The sequence below is a fragment of the Cebus imitator genome, unplaced genomic scaffold (genome assembly GCF_001604975.1).
Source record: "Cebus imitator isolate Cc_AM_T3 unplaced genomic scaffold, Cebus_imitator-1.0 Scaffold131, whole genome shotgun sequence".
Classification (NCBI taxonomy): domain Eukaryota; kingdom Metazoa; phylum Chordata; class Mammalia; order Primates; family Cebidae; genus Cebus; species Cebus imitator.
Genome location: NW_016107446.1, coordinates 29624 through 48992, shown reverse-complemented (window position 1 = coordinate 48992; position 19369 = coordinate 29624).

Genomic DNA, 19369 nt, shown 5'->3' with positions numbered 1-19369 from the left:
ATCACGTTAAATTAACTGTAAAAAATAAGTTGATTTAATTAAGCACAGAAAGACTTAATAGATATAATAAAATGTTAAAAAGTCAAATGATGTGCAGTTACATTTCAGTTAACACTGCTCAATAAATGTACTAAATTTATTCCTTTCAATAATGATGTGTTTTGAACATTTAATTAGATAAATAATGTCTAATCACTTCAGCAAATCTGATCTGGAAGAATCCCTTGTCATCAAAGGTGACTCACTCTTGTTACATCTACCTTCTAAGGGAAAGTAAAGCTGACAAACTTCAGCTCTTTTCAAGGAGATGAACAGAAATAAGGTAAAGTCTGTCTTTCAAGCCTCATTAAAATTCAGGGTTTGCTAAACAAACTATTATTTACAGTAAGAAGAGTGTTATTCGGAATAGACTTCTACTTGTTTGCCTTTTTTTTGAGTCAGAAACTATAAGCAGCTGATAAGAAAAGGTATTCAGTGTTAGATGTCCTATAATTCATCATAATACTGTTTCCTTTAATAACTACTTTGCTCAAGTGATTGGCATGATTACAAGAAAATTACTTCAAATTATTCATCTCTTATCTTTCCTCTAAGATGTCCTAAGTTGGATGATAGTTAGCATAATGGGGCCCTATTAATTACTAATGTGGAAAGTCCTTCACAATTTGGATAGAGTTTGTAGCCTAAATAAAGAAAATAGTGCCAAATGCACACTTACATCATCTGCTCCTTAAGATGGTGCCACCCACTGTCTATTAAATGGAATATCAAGGACATTTATTTCTTCGATTGGAATATGCTAAGATGAACCCAGCCTGTACATGAAAAGCAGACCCGTAATTAACATCTATATGTGTACACACACACACACACGCACCCAGAGGAATGCACACACACACTCTCACACACACAAGAGCACATACCCAATGCACAAAAGTATTGATGTGCTCTGAAATGTAGAAGATGATTAACATAAAATTATCATTTCAAGCTTATGGTGTTAATTCATTCATACATTCTGGAAAAACAATTTGTGGTAGAGAATCTTTTCATTTCTAATATTGCCTTGAATAATTTGTTTTGGGAAATTTACCTATAAATATATTTAGTTCATCCCAAGACATAATATAATATGGAGTTCCGTTAAACCCTGAGACATTTGAATTTATAGATAGCTTGCTGTTAAAAACATCTTTGATTTCTTCCCTTACTTTGAGGGAAAGTAGTTGTATAAATAGAACACACAAACATACAAACTTAGAATTTTCATTCATATTCATTTTAAATAGTCACCCTGATTTAAGTTCTGTTTCTTTCTACACAATGCTTTGTGGAATATTTGTCTTTTCATGCTACTTATTTTCTATTTTTTACAATCTTTTCTTTTCTCTGTGATTATATAAAATTCATAAACCAACTCAGAACCTAGGATTATGTGAAGTCAAACCCAGCAAGGTTAGCAATGGAGCTTGAAAGGTTACTTTTTATGTAAATAACACAGTTATTTGGGGAGTAATTTATTTTCTTCTGGTAATGTTTGCAACTTAAGGAGTCCTTGAAACTTTTCACCTTCTTAGTGTTTACTTCAACAGTCAAAGTTGTTTTCCTTTGGATTTGTAAGACATAATAAGCAACCTTACATGCATGTGGAGTCCAATATAAAAATCAAGAAACAACATGATCCATAGCCACAGAAAACTAAGAAGAAAAACTAGTATGTGACTGGTTCTAGTTATTGGATATAAGTGCTTTCCTAAAATCTGGCTTCTCTAGGGTAGATTTCACCTGCAGCTGTAGTTAGAATGCTGTGTCCACCTTCAAAGTCTTTTTATATTATACCTGCTGGGCCAGGACACGCCAACATGATCACAGGACCCCTCCCTGTCAGGCAGTAGAGAAACAGGCTACAGGGCAACAGTATTTGGCCTAAGGTCAGATTTGTGTTGTGTTGAGGGTCTTCCTCTTTCATCCTGTGGAAATCCTGTGGTTTGTGGATCTTTGTTATTTCTTACCACTGGCTCCTTGGTGTTTGCCTGCTTTAGCCTACTAGCAATCACTGGGATTTACATCTCTGGGGCCACTTCTTGGGGTCCCATCCAGGTTTCTTTTCTTGTTAGAATGTTGCCCGTATTTGGTTTGGCAATGGAAAATTGTGGAATGTAAAATGTAGTCCAGTGTACATATCTTAGTCAAATATACCATACTGCAACATATTTGAAACATTAATGTAAGACACAAAGGTCAACTCTCATTATGATTGGTTAGTCCAGATCTCTGTTGTTTAGGTAACATTTTTCTAAGAATCATGGATGAGCCCGACAACTAAAAAAAATTATGATTGAGCTTAAAATATGTAAAAAGAGAAGATTCACATTTAATTACGTCTTGATTACATATTGGTAATGCAGAAATGTGTGCACAAGTAAAAAAATATATTTATTAGCTCCCAATTTGTGCAAAGCATCCTACAATGTAATTTTAATACTGTAAACAAAAAGGTGAGTTTTAAATTTTCCTTCTATTCACTGTTTTCCCCTTTATTTGTCCATCTGTGTGCCTATACTGTAGGATTTTGCACAGTAAAACTTGGAATTTTGTGCTTACTTGCAAGCAATTTAAGATTTCTATTTAAAATTCAGGAAAGTAGTCTTGTTTGGGTTGCCTTTTCATGTGTAAGTTGCATAGTCTGGAACTTGGCCCTTCTCTGGAATAAATTAAGTTCCAAAGTCCAAGGGAGCTTGTGCTTAGTCATTGATGTCCCTGAACGAATTGCTTAGTCACTCTCTGCCTCAGTTTCTTCATTTACAAATGGCATATCTGATCCATCTTTCTTAGCAAAACTATTTTTAAGACTTACACTTGCGAAAGAGTAATGTGCCTTGGGAAAAAGACAGTGCATATTGCTAAAGCTAGCTATTTTAGAATACAAGAACCTGGGGGAAAAAATAGAAGGAAGAAAATAACTCGATTTTATCTCTTCTTTGAATGAGCTGATGTGAACTGCTTAGCCTCTGTCCATGTTCTCTAAGAATTAAACAATAAACAAATAAAACAGGGCATGAACTAGAAATGATTTGGGGGAAAATCCTGGGCTGAGAATCAAAAGCCTACAGACAGACTCTGCTCTGACATGCACAGTTGGTGTTGCCCTTGGGTAGGTCCCCCCACTTCAGGACATCTCATCCTCCACCTGAAAATTCTGTTCCAGAAATGATATATATGAAGTGTGAATTATAAGCAAAAACCTAAAGTAATAAAAAGGTGTGAAACTACAGAACTTTATAAAAAAATGTAATTGGTGAGAACATTATAATTTTTATTGCACGAAAAGACAAACCCCAGCAAGGCCACAGGAAAAATATTAATGCAGCCCCAATCAAGAATATGGAAAGCAGAGTAAACACAAAAGAGGTAGGATTCTCACAGAATCTGCAAAGAGTACTTAGAAATATCTATTTCAAGGTTCTTGGCATGAGGGACAATGCTAATGAAGAATAATGCTAATTTCACACTATAGCCTTTTCCAGCCACCTCACCTGGAAAATTTTGGACCATGGCCATGACTGACAGCTATGATTTTAGTAATACCTGCCTTTAGGCAGAAGGGCACCCAGTGAGAAACTGAGCCCCTTCCAAACAAGGAATTCATCACACATGCAGCCTGGTTGCAAGGCTCCAGTACCACCCGCATTGGCCAAGGACACATTAGTCTAGCAGTGGGGATAAATAGGGCACAGGGAAAGTTTTCAATTATAAAAAACAAAAAAAGCATTATGAAATTTGCAGAAAATTTTATCTCAATGTTATTTCTGCAACCGTGAAAACAAGTTTCCTCAAAGTCCTCCCTAGGAATTCAGTTAACAGCACTCATCAGAAGGAGTCTATTTGTTTTATTTCTAACAAAAAAGCTTATGCAGATGAAGTATTTATAATATCAAAAATTTAAAATATATAAATTTTATTATCTAATTTCTATAAAAATATAAAATTTAAAATATATAAATTTTATTATCTAATTTCTATAAAAATATAAAATTTAAAATATATAAATTTTATTATCTAATTTATCAATTAATTCTTCTAAAAAACCATCTTGTAGGCAGTAAACAAGAAAATGGGATTTTCACATGCATTTGTTCATTGAAATATCTAGCACAGTCATTTAACAGACAGCTATTGAGTTAAATTCAAAATGAATACAATGACCAAGGTTACACCACCAATCAGTAGCAAGCCAAGAAACACAACTTGGAATTGATATCTCTGACACACTCATATATCCGCTTTAAAGAGTATTATCTAAATTTAGCCAAAATGATAGATGTCATTTAAGCCAACTTTTATTTTTGGGTGTTTAGTTAATTAGATATGGAGCTATGTGAATGTTTCAGGGAAACTAGTTACATAAAGTCCATAGATCAGGAAATCGAATTTTCACTCATTCACTCAGCAAACATTTATTGAATACATATCATTGATAGCCTTTTGTATATGTCCTGAACTAAAAGTGGCACTTCCAATTTTCCCATTTTTAGGTTGCTCATGGTTTGTAAGATAGACCATAATTTCAGCAAGTCATTGCCACATAAGGTAGTAAGAGTAAAAGTAGAGGGGCACCTACGGCGCTATGAGAATAGAAAAGAGGGAGAGCTTGGAGCACCCCAGGGGAGAGACCTGAGTGTTAAAGTCAGAGAATGCATAAGGAGGAAAGGTTCTCCAGGGAGGACTTTGGGGAGGTTGGTAAAAAAAAGCCATCCAGAGTCCCAGATGTCTGTTTGCAAATCATAATCCTGCTTAAGAAACGGACATCCAAAAGTTTTGGCCCAGTGAAAGACCTGGGAATTAAAAAATAAGCGGTTCACGGAAGAGGGTCAAAGCAACAAGGAGTTAAAATCTGGATGTGAAGTCTAGACCATGAATGCGGAGGTGCGAGTGGGAAGAGGGCAGCTTCATAAACAAGGGAGAAGTCATGTGCTATTACGCACTCTCAGAGCACCAGGCACGATTCCTCAGAGAAGCTCTGCTTGCATATATTTGGTGGAGATTTTTCTTTCTTTCTTTTTTTTTTTAACCTATGGCAATCCCCTTTTCAAGGGAGGTGGCTGGAATCTAGCCCAGAATATGGCAGTGCTGGTTGAAATCTTGCTTCAATACAACCATAACCTGATGAACTGAAATGTTTGCTGCTGCTATTTCCTCCCTCACTTGCTGCAAATGGCGTCATTGTCCAGAGACTCCAGGCTATGTCACTCAGGGTAGATACCCCACCATCATAATCAGACCTAAGTTCTTTAAGGCACATTCAAATATGGAAACCCAGCCATCAACATCTCTATTGATAGATCTCCGTCTACCTGGGACCCATCAAATATGCTTTCTTTCCTCTCCCTAAATGTTTATAAAAGAAACAGGAAAGAAAGACCCCACGAAATCAAGAGATTTGGGGATTGGACAAGGGAAGTATAAAGGCAAACGGGAGAGTCAGGTAGAGGAGGCTGTTTGTGAGAAAAGACGTCAGCAACCCTTACTTCCTATCTGGTGACAACGTGGAAAACCGCTGGTCCCTAAGATGCTATACTGGATAAAAGTCTGGAAGACAGGTGAAAGTCTGATGAGGCCAAATGGAGCACACTGTCTGGCTGCTCTGTGCTGAAGGTGATCAAGGTTTTCTATATCCAATGACTGAGCAAGCACTACAGGCAGGCTTCATCCCGGTAAGAGAGAGGTCTGCTTTCTTCCTACACCACCAGCTGTCTTAAGAGTGTTAAAAGACTGGGGAACAGGATGGAAAAGGCATTTTTGACAATCGTGACTTTTAAGGTAAGAATATAACACAAAAAAGAAAAGGTAAAGCAGGTTAAAAAGTGTGATTGCTTCAAGGCCCTATGGCTTCATTTCCTTTAGGTAATTTTATGGTGTTGAGACTGTTGTTTTCCCATGTAAGTCAGAAAGGAACAAAGGAACAAAATCCCTTGTCCATGTGTCTCAGATGAGGATTAAGTCTCTTGTCCTACTGACAATTACCCTTAGCTGTGAATCTTGCCAAATCGTATCATCAGAAAGGCATGCCTCATTTGAAGAACAAACAAAGTGATTCAGCAGTTATTTTGTCAATTCTTTAAATCATAAGACATATCAAAGTATTTACTATATCTTAAAGAACAGTATTTAGTATAAGTTTTTTAAACAGAGATCAAAAGAAAAACATGGAGAAAAAGAAATGAATGGATCATATCAGTAATGTATTTACATAGTATTTTGGAATAAAATATTTTTCTGGATGTTCAAAATCATCTCTTTATTTTAAAAATGGCCACCATTGTGGTGCCCGTTGGGGAGGAGGAAGTATTAGAAAAAACAGGAGAGATATTTGCTTCTTCATTATTTTGCTGTATTAACCTATGTTACATTAATGAAGATGATTCAATGCAGTATATTACCTAGAAGGTCAAGAGCATGGAGAATATTGCATTTAAATGGAAAAGGTGGACCTATAAACTAAAGATGGAAACTCTGGAGGTTCGAACAGTGGACAGGACCTGCTTGTCTTTAATTATCATTTTTTGTTGTTTGTTTCTTGACAGTTCCAATTGGTGAACTTTGGTATGAAGTTGAAGAAGAATAAACTTAATTTCAATGTTGTTAGTCTAGTAGAGTACTGTGTCCTTATAGGCCGATGGATTGACTAATGAATTGTCCAGTGAGGGAGATCTTCTGGGGAGCTCTGAAGTGCTCTGATGTCGTCTTTTACCAATCATACCTTAGTGGATAACAAGAATAAAGACAATTGAGATAGGATTCTTCTAGAAGAAAAACTTCCACGATACTCTCCCAGCTTACATTCCTGCTTATTAGGTATTACAACTTATGACCAAGGTGGGTGTTTGGGGATAGATCAGAATGGTTTTTAGAATTTGCAGCAGGGAGAGAAATATGATCTTCAAGTCATCGTTGTTAACTCACGGAACTATGCAATGGACATGAAGGCAGGTTTTTGACAAATCCTATTTCATTGCTTTCTTTTTTGTTTTTCATTTATTTTTTCACAATGCTTTAAAATTAACCAAAATCATGCAATCTTTACTTTTTTTTTCCAGACCATCCTAGCATTGTGGGCTGCATCTGTCCTGTTTACAGGCAGATATGGAAACATCCTACACAATTCACGTTGCACCAACTTCTATTTCAGAGTATCACATAATGCATTTAGAAACCTCAGCTCACTCCCTTCCCCCAACCTTCAGTATTGACTGGTTTTCCATGCAGCGCTGTGTGGGTGGAAGGCTCTATGAAAGCTTCCAGTTCAGGGGGCAGAGAGGAGTTGACATCCTGCCCTACCCACTCCACTCCCTAAGCTGTAGGCTCTGGCTGAGGATGAAAGTCTGTAGGCCTTTTCCTAATTCACACCATGAGCTCCGTATAGGCTCATGGTGGTCTCTGCCAGACTAACGTGGCACTTCACAACCATGCTTTTCAAACTGCAGGCTAGAACACATGGAGGTGTGAAAATGTTTATCTATCTATAGGATAGAAAATATCAGAATGTTTCATAGATAGTAAAGGCGTATTGTTGTTTGAAACTTTTCTGTGGACTGTGATTACACCGATGTGTCTTGGCATACTACATAAAATGCACTTCTTCCTGTAGGTCATGGCCAAAAATGCTGTAAGCCATCCTGTTTATCATCATATTCCCCAATAGATTAATACCACTACCACTAGTAGTATATCAACATAGTATATTCCAGAATATTTAGAAGTATCCACACATTATCATACCTCACCCTCAGAATCTGAAAAAGTTGATTGGGATTATTACCTTTACTGGATGGTAACATAGAGAACAGCATCTCAGATGGGTACAATGATTTGGTGTGAAGTTTTCCTACCAGATTTGGACCAAGGTACAAAAGAAGGGTAGATGGGATTGTACACTATAAAATTCCATGCTTTACTGGTGAGCAGCCATAATTATTTTGAAAGTTTAACTGGACATATCAATCATATTCCCTGGATAAAGACGAGGTCAGTTTTTTTTTTTTTTTTTTTTTTTTTGACACAGGGTCTTGCTCTGCCACCCAGGCTGGGCTGCTGCAGTGGCGTGATCTTGGCTCACTGCAACCTCCACCTTTTGGATTAAAGCAATTCTCCTGCCTCAGCCTCCTGAGTAGCTGGGATTACAGGTGCACACCACCACACTCGGCGTTATTTGTATTTTTAGTAGAGACAGGGTTTGACCATGTTGGCCAGGCTGGTCTTGAACTCCTGACCTCGTGAACCGCCCGCCTTGGCCTCAAAAATGCTGGGATTACAGGTGTGAATCACCACGCCCGGCACATCGGATGGTTTTTTAAGAGGTGTGGCTAGAAGGCAGTAAAACGCTCTAGATGATAATGTTCAAAGGTATATCAGGGCTAATGAAGGAGGCCAGATCCATCTGCTCATGCACCTGAGAGGGGGCCTGATGGTGCCTGTGAGCTGTGAGGAGAGGAGTGGAACAGGGGCCATTTGGAAGAGGAATTTTCCACCTGAAGGGCAAGAGATTAGGCCAGAAGAGGGGGAAAAAAGCAAAATGAAATAAAGTACAACAGAGCTTCTTTTATTGTGTGGCTCTCATTTTATCCTACTTCCAGGAACATGATCTCAGAGAGTATAACAAATGCCTCATGTGATTCTTTCCCAGTTTTCTGTGGAATTCGGATCAAAACCTTGGGTTTCTTGGTATTTTCAGCCAACAAAACACCTTGATGCTTACGGTGGCAAGTTCCTAAATGGTTCCTGGGGGATCTGAAGAGCTAAGGCAGAGCCCAGCGCACAGGGAATCCAGGATCATGCTCCAGCCACACCCTGGGGAGACTTCTGTGCATTGAGCTGGAGGAAGAGGAATTTTAGATTAAACAAGTTCTTCCCTATATATAATTGATTTATGATGGATTGGATCATGTAAGGCATGAAAGGATCCTTACAGATAAGACAGCACTCTCCTCATTTTACAGAGGAGGAAACTGAGGTGCCAGAGGTCACAGGCTCCAGTTCACACACAGGTGAGTAGAAGTCAGGGCCCTTGCGTGGGCTTGTCTTTCCCTTTCCTAAAACCTCCTTGTACTCATTGAAGAAGGGTAGACGTCCACAGCCTGTCTCAAAGTTGCACACCATCTGAAAGGTGCACCCAACAAGCCTCAAACTACATCAGAATATGGCTCTTGGATTAGCATTGCCACCAGGCCACCAGGGCTGCTCTGACTCCTTCCTTAAAAAGTCAGTCCTCCGGCTGCCCAGCCCATCTGTTTAATGCAGCATGGCCTGCCTGCCTCTGGGGCCTCACAGTAGCAGGCATCTGCACTGTGAAGGGAATCTGTGCTGGTGGCTCCTGGGACACGGGGCAGCAAGCAAACGGGAGAAATTCAAGAATACCAAGGAAGCCATATTTTATATTCTTGAAATTAATGGATGAATTAAAACAACCCTCCACAATTCTGAGACACAATTGTATTTCAATCGACCTAAAAACAATTTCATAGATTTTCAGAAAAGTGTTCCAGATGATATCTTGCCAAGATCTCAATTATTTTCTCATAATATGTTTAAAGTCTTTTTTTTTTTTGGTTATGATTAAAACATAGTTCTCTTATTATGTTACCATAACATTAATTTCATTTTCACACTGGGGAAAATTTCAATGACTTCATTAAAATATTAACGTTTGCTGTTGAAAATATTTATTTTTCCCTCTTCATGTTCTTTAAGAATAACGAACTTACTAATAATTAAGAAAAGAAATAATTAAGTGAAAAAATAGCAAAAAACTACAGTAACCGTCAAATGTACATTTTAAACGGTATTGAGGCCTCCTTCCATAGGTTCTTGGAAGCACCTTGAGAAGGAAGTATACGTTGTTGCTCTGTGAGGTCTTGAACACGGAGGATTGGACTTTCCAACATTATTTTACCCAAACTAAGGTCACGTTTTATTTCACATTCCCGTCTCAAAGAAACGCTGACCTCCAGAGACCCAAAAGGAATTTTTAAAAATTAATAAATGATTAGTGAAACAAATAGTGCTTTTGTTTCATATTTATGCAAGTTTTCCATTCTGTTTCTTCCCATGACACTGTTTCCCCCACCCCCTCCTCGGAGTTAGAAAGAAAAGCAGCGGCCCAGGCCCACCCACCCGTCATGACGGGAAGCTGGCGGGGATGCGGGCGCACGCCTGGAGCCCTCGCCAAGGATGATAAGCCTGCATGAATTTTACGAGTCTCAGTATCAAGGTTGCCCTCGCCCAAGGGATTTAAGAATAAGGGGGGTAGAAAGGAGAAGGCAGATGTATGAATAACTGGCATTGTAAATCTTCACCGTGGCAACCTACAGCTAGAAAAAGTCTGTGATGGGTTCATGACTTGAGAAGAAAGCGACACAGCAGAATGTGAATGGATTTTCTTCAGCTACTTAATACACTGCTTAGAGCAGCTTAGGGGGGTGACAGCGAGTGTGTTCGTGGAAGAGTGTGTGTGTGTGTGTGAGAGAGAGAGTGCGTGTGTAAGAGGAGGAGCTCCCTGGAAATTCGTTAGAAGGAATTACCAGTGTTATACGCTAGCCAGCTTTGGGGGCAAAAAGAATACCGTTTAGCCTCGGAATATAAATGACTGGATTTTGCTTGGGGAAAAAAAAAGGCTGTGGGGGAGGGGCATAGGATTATGCAGGCCAGTAACAATGAACAAATTGGACCCTCTGCTACACAGCGCAAGGTCACCGCCAAAGTCATGGTGTTGTTTGTTGGAATTGTTTGATAGAAGAAAATGGCTCATGATAAATCGCTTCCCATTTTGCAAAATCTGGCAGTTAATGAAAATAAGATGCATTTGAGTAGTCTATACGAACACCTAATTTTTCCGTTCTCTCTCCTCCTCTCGGCACACACGCAGGCACACGCAGGGCCTGCTGATGTATGGAAGCAAAGCCTTCGCTCTAATTGTGCAATTATAAAACGGAAATGATGCAGGTTTGGCAACACAGGGAAAGAAGGCAGCTCAATAACATTGTTTAATAACAAGCAAATAAAGCTCCGAGGGGAAAGAGGTGACTATTTCTGCTTTAGACTCATTAAGGAGCCTGAAACATATTGTAAAAGAGTGATATTTAATTATGGGCTGGGCTGATAACAGAGAGCAGGGCCTCACTGGGAGAAAGAGACCCTGTGCTCCTAGGAGCTCACAGCTCCAAACATCAATTACCATGATTATCTACCCGGCGCTTACAAAATGCACCGTCTCCATGTTCCATCAGCGACCCGTAAACAGGCATTGCATAGGCAAATTTATGGGCACAGGCAGCCAGGGCCAGGTGGGAAAGCAAGCCGCCCATTGGTGCTTCCCTGCAAAGGAGGAAAGAGGGAAAGGAAAGAAAAATCCGTCTTCTGCACCGCTGAAAGAACAATTTATTACAGAGCATTTGCAGAAGACAGCGTTTGTTGCCCTGCTATTTTTTTTTTTTTTTTTTTTGCCTCTGTTGCCTGTCTGAATGAGGAATGGGAGGATATTAACCAACTCCTGGTTACAGGGGACCCCTTGGCATGGTCCCATCAAACTTTTTGGTGCTCTGGAGGCCCCATGTCCAAATGTACCAGGAATTAGAAATGAGATGCCTGTTTCTCCCTTTTGCCTTAGCCTCAGGGAATAGATAGGACAACCTGTTTGTTTGCTGGCTTAAAATTAAAATTTGGTAGAAAGCAAATTGCAGTAAGGATAGTGTCCTCTCATCTGTACACATTAGGAAGTATTTTTGTTAGGCTATTTTTGTTGCGTATTTTTTTCAATGTTTTCAGGGTGGATTGTGGAGTTCTAGGATTAAAAAATGCTTGAAGGTTGTTGCACTATCAAATCTGATTTTTACAAAAATAGTCATGTACTTCGACTATGTCTACCTACCCATTACCAGTTCAGCAAAAAAACCCTCAGTCTTTTCATGTACAAATCATCCCAGCAATGGGCTGAAGTATGGATGAAATCGCTCAGGTATTTTTGATACTCTTTATATTTATATTTCAAAACAGGGAAGTGTCTTCCTCTATCCGACTTTACGGCAAACTTTTTGGGGCAACTGTTTACAGGCCAGAGCTCAAGGGCACACCCTTTGAATTTTGTCTTGTTATTTTGCAACTGTTTTCTTGAACAAGATTGTCCATAAAGAATGCATGCTGAACAGTGGTCACCGATGATCGGGCAGAGCCACCATAGGTAGGCAACAGGGAAGGACAGGCTGGTCCGCTTCACTCCCATCATCTGCCTCCACAGCTAGAATTTCTTGTGGCTCACAAATGGATAAGTACTGAGGAACACTGTGGACTGCGAATGTTCTTGTCAGTCCCCTCCTGAAGAACAAAGGAGATTTGGGCTACTTTTTAATTCTCCCTTCTCAGCTCATCAACACTTGGTTTGCATTAAAATGTAAGAACATTATACTCAACACTCTGCTAATCATCAGAAAGGACGGCTTTGAAGTTTCCCTGTTTCTCGGCTACTACCCATGACAGATGTTTGCCAGAGAACAACTCAGGGGGCATTTTCTTGCAAGCATTTTGGCTGAGAACGATAACCATTGTGCCACTTAATATTTCAGCAATCTCTGGAGAAATCGGGGAATAGCAGTTACTTATTTATCTCACGTATTGCTCCTTGCTACCTCCCCACCACCACCGGCACGACCTCTGAAGGCACACATTAATTTCACCTCAGTATTTCCATAGCATCAATTAATAAAAACTGACTACATTTTCAACAAACGCACATGTCCTGATAAATGAGGGTCCTGACTTAATTGCTCTGTAAATTAAGAGCTCACCGTAGTGACAATAGAGAAGAGTTTTAATATTTAAAAACTCATTAAATTTGTGTACTTTGTGAATAATTAAAGTCACAGGACCACTTTAAGGGGCTAATCTAAGTTTCATTCTTAAATGTATATCACAGATGAGGATAAATCATTTACTAAAAAAAAAAAAAATAGGCAATGTTTTGAATTACTAAATTTGGTTAGTTTTTTGTCCTAATTGGTTACCTTTGGTCCTAATTTGTCTGTGACTTTTTCCTAATTCTTTTTTTCCCCCAAGTGACAATGACTGAATTAAAATATTGTGGTGTGAGGGTTTAATGGTCAGTTATCTGCTTATTCAAAAAAGAATGATCTAAAGGCAAAACTCACCTGATTGGCTTCACCTTTTTTCTTATACATGAACTAAACTTTTTCATTTGCGTTTGATTGTTTTCATTTGAATTGTGCTCTAATTTTAACTATTTTTCCCGGAAAAATAGGTCTGTTGTTTTTGTTTATGACTTACAGCTGTGTAAAGATCTAAATGAGTAAGTATATGTGATGATGACAAGACTTGAAAAGGTTTGTGCAAAACACAAGTCCTGATGATTACAAAAGGGAGGCTCCCTTGAAAGAGTTCACATCAAAACCCCTGAATAACCACTAAACACAGAGAGCAGAGATTCTTTCCCCTTTAAATCAGAAGTTTGACTTTAAAAGTGATGACGGCTCTATGAATCATCTATGATTTTCCAGCCTGGTGTTCACAGTTGGGAAAGGTTCTCATTCTGGGTCAACGAGGCTTCTGTGTCATCTTAGTACTTTTCACATCTCTTACTCCTCCTGTCCACCTGTCAATGTTAGTATTGTCATCGATATTTAGTCAATGATTAGGCTGACACTCTTGGTCTGCTCAGTTTTCAGAGATCACTGGACATTTTGAAGTGTGAGCTCTCTGTGGAAGGCAAGCATAAGGAACTCCGTCTGGTATTTCTTCCTTGAAACTTACGTACCATTTTTGAAAGAATCACTTTCTTGTGAACTTGATACTTCTGAAAATAAAAGTGAAAAAAAAAAAAAAAAAAAAAAGCTGGGGCCAGGCCTTGGGGGGGGGCGGTTTGATTAAATTAGAACATTGATCTGTCTTCAGGCAACTCTTAGCAGGGAAAAGAGGTGTCTACCAAAAACGGAGACAATATTCATAAATCATTGTTTTATTACAGGTTGGAAGAAATGAAGTGGATTTGGATTTCCTAGGATGTGGGTTGGGGCACACCTATTATTCTTAAAGGAGCATGATCCCCGTTCTTATCTCTGAAAGAGATAGATGAATGTGGTAGCAATCAAAAGTCTGTGCTCCTGTGCCCTTCTAATGGAAGAAGTCATAAAAATGTAGAGAAAAGCAGGTAAGAAATACACACACGGGATAAAAATGTAAAATGTAAACTTTCTTTAATGCTATCAATTCATTATCACAACTGCTGAATGTTCCTCTGTCTTAGACTGGGGGCTGTCTTTCCAGAGTTCTCAACTGTAAGAAAACTATTATATTAAAACGCTGTCACAATGAATCCCATGGGATTGGGGAAAGCTATGTTGCAAATGGGATTTTGCACTGTGTGAATTGCCAATCCCAAAAGATTGTGAGATCCTGTGGCTAGGCACAGGTTCTACAATATGTGCATTTGTGAAAAGGGAATGTCATCACTACATATTATTTTTACCTTTGGCAAGAATTTTATAAAATTTCAGAGCAGATCACACTCAAAAATACTTCTATAAGGGTGGCAAAATCTAAATGAAATCTCTCTGCATGCCATACTATCATGCATTTATTAATTTGTTCTCATATTGTTTTTGCTTTATTTGACCTGGAAAATAAATGAGAACTGTAAGTTGCTAGTTCTATAAAGTCATCCACCTGTTGAAAACATGGCATAGCAAACACCACCATGGACATCAGGGAGGAAAAGATAAGAAAAAGGAGTGAAACTTAAGGAAACGATGCCAGAAAAAAAATGCAAGGAAGAAAATAATGGGAGATGGAAGTCTCCTTTCTCTTCTTAGCTTCTATTTTGGATATGAGCAGATGAGAAGGGAAAATAAATTGATATAGGGAGAAACACATGGTGGAGAATCACCCAAAACCGTAATACACAGAGCCACTTGCCCCAATAGAAATGCCATGTCACATGCGAAAGGACCGAGGAAGCACATAATTGCCTATATTAAGTTTTTACTTTGTTACCAAGCATTCACTAAAAAAAAAGTGGTTAAATCTGACCACATCATTGTTTGTCTTTTTCAGAAACCCACTCTCAGAAAACCCATTGAAATTCCTGTTTTACAACAAACATAATGGACGTGTGGAAATGCCTCTCCATCCACCAGGGGGCAGAAACGAACCCTTTGACTGGCCAGAGATCTTTGGACTTCAACTTTGATTTCAAATACTTGTAATTTGCATAGCCTTTTCACTCTCAGACATCACACATTCTGTCACTAGGAACATAATCATATAGACATTTCAAAGAGACCTCTTAATTCTGTGCGAAGCTCTAAACTTCACTCTACCAATAAACGTCCCTATGTTAACACAAGAGAGAAGTCTTACATATGGTGGACTTACTTGTCTTTTGAGGCATGCAGTGCCTGTCATTTGTGTATACAAGATTTCCTAGCATGTAAACTCTGTCACTGTTTCCCAAGAACACAGAAACAGAGCTATTAATAATTTTAAGTCTGGGCACGGTGACTCACGCCTGTAAATCCCAGCACTTTGGGAGGCCGAGGTGGGCAGATCACAAGGTCAGGAATTCAAGACCAGCCTGGCCAAGATGGTGAAACCCCATCTCTACTAAAAATTATAGAAAAGTTAGCCAGATGCGGTGGCAGGCACCTGTAATCCCAGCTACTAGGGAGGCTGAGATAGGAGAATTGCTTGAACCCAGGAGGCGGAGGTTGCAGTGAGCTGGGATTGCGCCACTGCACACCAGCCTGGTGACAGAGTAAGACTCTGTCTCAAAAAACAAAAAAAAAAAATTAAATAATTTTAAGGCTTATTGTTTTATGTAGCATTTTTTGCTGAAAGTATCTATTAAAAAGTCAAATTCAGTAGTGCCTTTCTGGTGTTTTTGGTGGGGAGGTGGACCATTTCCTGGAAGGAAGGGACATGTGTAATGTGTATGAAGTTGCCTTTTTCTGTTCTCATTCAGTTTAGCACCGTGGTGATCATGGCCTTCATCAATGCAAGCATTAAAGCAAGAGTGGCTATTTTAGGAGAAGAACTAAATGTTGGAAATAATTAAAAATAACTACAACTGATATATACTCAGGGGAGCCATAAAATATAGGCTTCTCTGCTATTGTACAATGTCTAGCTGAACTGAAATATAATCCTTTAGCATCTGAACAAGTGAAAAGAAAAGTCTGGCTCAAGAATGGTCATTGGAGTTGGTTGCTCACCACATATCTGAATAGTTAACATCTGTCGACCAGCCCTAAGTCCCGCTTAACATGTGAAATCTGATGAGAATCGTAGTCTGCATTAATTGATGTAAAATGGATTGAGTTTAATTAGAACATCTTTACTATCCTGTGTTGAAGATACAGCATTTAAAGAAAACTAGAGCAATGTTCAGTAGCACAAACTTCATCGTACACAGAGATTTTAAAGGAAATCATAATAAGAACCATGAAGTCTATTGAACTCCATTAAAAAGCCAAACCACAGGGAGGTAGCCAGTCAGAAAGTACAGCCCTCGGAATTTAGTCTAAAAATCTGCCAGTACAGCTTCTATTGCTGAATCACATCTGCCATCACTGATCCTGCCAGAAGATATAATGCAGTAAAACAAACTCAGGTGACTTCAGAACCGTCCATTATTTTTTCCTTCAAAAGCCTGAGAAACAAGCTCTTTAGAATGTTGGTAGTATTTTCTGGTGGTGATGAGCTCCGCTAGTCCCAAGCTCACACTCCTTGGTAATGGACCCTACTGTACATACATTCGCATTTCCTCTGTGGTTCACTGTCTGTCCTTTGGAGGCTGTGTGACAGGGCTGCTCCTTAGTGACTTACTGGAATAGGCATGACATTGATTAGACACACACTCCATGTACTTTAACAACCATGCCTTTAAAGTGGTAAAATCCATAATAAATAAATCCAACAACAGCATATACATAAGCAAGATAGCAGATAGCTCCATCTTTCCTACAATTATATATCCTTGTACTCAAAAACATTTGCTTCATTCAGTTTTCCTGACATGATCCACCTCACCTCTATTTCTTCAATGTTCTGACTTCATGACTAATTTCTATCTTTTCCTTACCTTAAAGCTATCCAACCTGGAGTTGGATTATTAGTAATTTTGTTATTCTTTCCAAATAACAGAAGAGGAAGTTCCAAGAGTTCTTGTTTGTAGTGAAAATGATGCTGCTGCTTGGGCTTTGGTAGGTCATTTGCTTTGGATTGTTTTCCAGATACAGATTTATACTAATCTTTTTATTTTTCTTTTATCTAGTCCTGCTTATCCTCCCATCAACTATTCTTTTTTCCAAGAGTACTAAGTATTGGTTGTCATTAGGTTTTAGAACAGACCAAAACTAACAGGCAGACTTTGATAGGGGTTTTCATGACCTGGTTTCCAACAGCTTAGTTCTCTATTCATAGATCAAGCCAACCGTCTAATACTTTCTCAAAATATTATACTTTTATCTGGATCTCCATTAGACCCAAATAACGATAAAATACCACATTTCAAAAAGCTATCTCTATCATCGAAAATTTATTCTCGAAATATTTAAAGGTAGTTTTTCTCTCTGGAAGAACAAAAGGGACATGTCAAACCAATTACACGTACAGCTGTCTAATTGCTTGCACATTTGAGGCCAGTAGGAGCCAACTGTCACTGCAGAGATAGACGTAAATCTGGCCCTCGGTGCCTTGAGGACTGACCTGTTCAGATCTTTGGTTCCACAGGCATTTGTATCTAGTCTACCGGTACTGCTAGATTCTTGGTGTTGACATTTTAAGTAGTTTACTATTACCTGAATGTGACAAAATTGAAAACCCCTCAGGAAAAAAAAAATGTTTTGCTGATCTAAAGCACAAATCCAGCTTGAACTCTAGTGATGTAGTTCAGGGACACAATAGAACCAAAGGTAATGTTCTGATAAAATTTAGACATTTCCAAATCGATATTCAAATATGTGTATTTATGATGCATCCTGGACTCCTTGACACGTAGGAAAAGTCCAGGCACCTCTATGACCTCTGAATCAGCTAGGGATAAATAGCTCGAAAATCTATTTTAAGGGGAAAAACTGACCATCAAAGCTCTGAGCATATGAATAACAACTGTAACTCATATAACAATCCTAATGATATTACTAAGTATTGAGGTCAATTGTATGCAAATGATCAGCAGGCAAGGATGTTTTTCTACATCTAAAAGTCAGATCCCAATGTAATATTGGGACTTTTTCTTGGAATATCACGTAACTACATTTTGCTTTTTCTAAAATTGTGGTATGCCTAGCAGCCTTGCCCAGCCACACCCTCTCCCTGCATCCCACACCCCTAAACCCCAGGACTATGCTTGATTGACATAATGTCTAAACAGAGAGGCTCAGATGTGACTATCAAAATTCCAAACTCCCCATCATTTATGTTACCTCTGCTTCCTCACTTCCTCACTCTTGATCTTTTGGGTTCTACTGTATCTTCCTAAGACAAAAAATTCCTGAAGGAAGCAGTTTGCAGATTATCTTCTCTAATTAACTTAAATTCAATGATTTGAGTACTCCTTTTTAATTTTCTGTTGAAGGTGTGATCAGGGAATTCATTAGTCATCAATAAATTTCATAAGTATGAGTGTGCATATTTGCTATTTGCTATCACACACAGCATTCTACACAACATATCATGTAACTCGTGCAGTTTCCAAATCTTGATTATTTAAGCAAAAGCAGATTTTACCTCTTTACTAAGATTTCCAATAACCAAAAGGAAAAAACAAAACCAAAAAAGACAAATGGCTACTTGGTTTCAATCTGGCCTTAATAATTTTCGCTCTGTTCATTTTCCATTAAAAAGAAGGTGGTTGTACAGCCTAACCTGGAGTACAAAATACTTTTAAAAATCTAGAACTTTGTTTGCTATAGTGTTTATTATTTCATATACTTTTCAATCCCTTTTGACTAGTCTAATACAAACTGCTATATAACTTAAATTCTGCAGCTGGGGAAGGGAAGCTGTATCAGTTTCTCAGGGTATCCCTTTCTGCCAGGAATTTCCTCCTAAGATGCACTGATAAAAAAATGTTGATTGCTTAGAAAACAAAGTTGCAATATTCATCACTTTGTGAGCACCATGACAAATTACAGAGCATTGTTGTTTAAATTAAATGTTGAAGTAGGTTAGTTCAGACATTTATAATGGTGCATGTAATTAGCCCAAACCGATGAAATATCAACAAATTAACTGTTTTTGAAGAAAAAAAAAGTAATATTCGAAATTGTCCAGTATGAGCACTGGGGCCTTTAAACAAATGATGTCA